The sequence below is a fragment of the Diprion similis genome, unplaced genomic scaffold, assembly GCF_021155765.1.
Source record: "Diprion similis isolate iyDipSimi1 unplaced genomic scaffold, iyDipSimi1.1 ptg000074l, whole genome shotgun sequence".
Lineage (NCBI taxonomy): Eukaryota > Metazoa > Arthropoda > Insecta > Hymenoptera > Diprionidae > Diprion > Diprion similis.
The window spans coordinates 7,501-10,000 of record NW_025725023.1 but is presented as its reverse complement, the minus strand read 5'-3'; the positions used below and the strand labels follow the sequence as shown (position 1 = coordinate 10,000).

Here is a 2,500-nt window from a genome sequence, read left to right as displayed (position 1 = left end):
CCTATTTAGCAGGCTAGAGTCTCGTTCGTTATCGGAATTAACCAGACAAATCGCTCCACCAACTAAGAACGGCCATGCACCACCACCCACCGAATCAAGAAAGAGCTCTCAATCTGTCAATCCTTCCGGTGTCCGGGCCTGGTGAGGTTTCCCGTGTTGAGTCAAATTAAGCCGCAGGCTCCACTCCTGGTGGTGCCCTTCCGTCAATTCCTTTAAGTTTCAGCTTTGCAACCATACTTCCCCCGGAACCCAAAAGCTTTGGTTTCCCGGAAGCTGCCCGCCGAGTCATCGGAGGAACTTCGGCGGATCGCTAGCTGGCATCGTTTATGGTTAGAACTAGGGCGGTATCTGATCGCCTTCGAACCTCTAACTTTCGTTCTTGATTAAAGAAAACATTTTTGGCAAATGCTTTCGCTTCTGTCCGTCTTGCGACGATCCAAGAATTTCACCTCTAACGTCGCAATACGAATGCCCCCATCTGTCCCTATTAATCATTACCTCGGGGTTCCGAAAACCAACAAAATAGAACCGAGGTCCTATTCCATTATTCCATGCACACAGTATTCAGGCGAAAATAGCCTGCTTTAAGCACTCTAATTTGTTCAAAGTAAACGTACCGGCCCACCTCGACACTCAGTGAAGAGCACCGCGATGGGATATTAGTTGGGCCGCCCCGGAGGGCTAAGCCCACCGGTAGGACGTCCCACAATCATGCCAGTTAGACACCGCGAGCGGTGAACCGACAGCGTGGGACACAGATTCAACTACGAGCTTTTTAACCGCAACAACTTTAATATACGCTATTGGAGCTGGAATTACCGCGGCTGCTGGCACCAGACTTGCCCTCCAATGGATCCTCGTTAAAGGATTTAAAGTGTACTCATTCCGATTACGGGGCCTCGGATGAGTCCCGTATCGTTATTTTTCGTCACTACCTCCCCGGCCGGGAGTGGGTAATTTGCGCGCCTGCTGCCTTCCTTGGATGTGGTAGCCGTTTCTCAGGCTCCCTCTCCGGAATCGAACCCTGATTCCCCGTTACCCGTTACAACCATGGTAGGCGCAGAGCCTACCATCGACAGTTGATAAGGCAGACATTTGAAAGAAGCGTCGCCGGTACGAGACCGTGCGATCAGCCCAAAGTTATTCAGAGTCACCAAGTTAAACGGCGGACGGGACGTACCCGCCGCCGATTGGTTTTGATCTAATAAAAGCATTCCTTCCATCTCTGGTCGGAACTCTGTTTGCATGTATTAGCTCTAGAATTACCACAGTTATCCAAGTAAATGTGTGTACGATCTAAGAAACCATAACTGATTTAATGAGCCATTCGCGGTTTCACCTTAATTTGGCTTGCACTGAGACATGCATGGCTTAATCTTTGAGACAAGCATATGACTACTGGCAGGATCAACCAGGGAGCTTCGACATTGAATCTAGGCTCGGACGTGCGCCACCCATCGCCGCCGGGTCCTCAGGCCCGGTCGGCCACACGTCTAACTGTACGTTGTGTTTCGTGACCGGCGTCAGGCCGGTCGCGACTCCGTGTACCGCCGAAGCGGCACACGGTTGCGTTGCGTTCGAACGATCTCCCGTACCCGTCGGCTAGATTGAAAGCGTCTGGGATGGATTGATATCTCTTTCGTATTCGAGTTGGCGCTCGGTACGGAGCGAGTTGATGCGTGCGTTCAAAGGTTCGACCCTGCCGTGCGTAACGGAGAGCGAACTTCTTGCTACCGCGTCAAGGGCCATTCGGTCTGAGACACCGACCCGCGGTAATGCAGTGACGATTGAACATGAGCAGAGTTTCACGGTCTGGGGATACGGGATTGTACCCGTACGCCCGCGCTAGGTCGACACCGAACTGTACGGCACGTGCTGGCGCACTGTACCGAACGGTGACCGGCGGGCGCCGGGAACCCGGCCCGACCGACTCGCTCCTCTTACTAGTAGGAGCCCGGCCGCTAGGACGTCGGCGCCGATGCGGTGTTAACACGGTGGGCTTACGGGACGAAACCTTCGCGGGCTATCCGAAAAATTACTCGGCCTCGGGACTTTGTCGCCGGCGGGCGAGACTCGAGGGGCCGGATTTATTCAAAGTTTCGCCGGCCTACAGGGATCGGACCGAATCCGGTAGCCGGCGCATCGCCTTTCCGCCGAACGGGCCGAGGATCTCACGAAATTCCGTCCCCGTACAGACATCCGCGACCGGCGCATTGCCTTTCGGTCGATCGTGACTGAACAAAGTTTTTCGCCGGGCCGGCTCCCTTCCGAACCCGGGAGCCGGCGCATCGCCTTTTCGCCGATCTTGCCGAGGATTTTCACGAAATTCCGTCCCCGTACCGACATCCGCGACCGGCGCATTGCCTTTCGGTCGATCGGGACGGAACCAAGTTTTTCGCCGGACCGGCTCCCTTCCGAACCCGGGAGCCGGCGCATCGCCTTTTAGCCGATCTTGCCGAGGATTTTCACGAAATTCATGCCTCGTACCGGCATCCGCGAC

The 2,500-nt window shown here is 54.9% G+C and overlaps 1 non-coding gene across 1 annotated transcript in view; it reads right to left on the bottom strand.

Moving 5' to 3' along the window:
• Positions 1 to 1,418, bottom strand: part of LOC124415692 — a 1,912-nt gene extending 494 nt beyond the window's left edge. Inside the window, exon 1 of the ribosomal RNA XR_006930626.1 lies at positions 1 to 1,418. This exon is cut by the window's left edge and continues 494 nt beyond it. This is a non-coding gene — a ribosomal RNA (small subunit ribosomal RNA).
• Between the last annotated feature and the right edge of the window lie 1,082 nt (positions 1,419 to 2,500).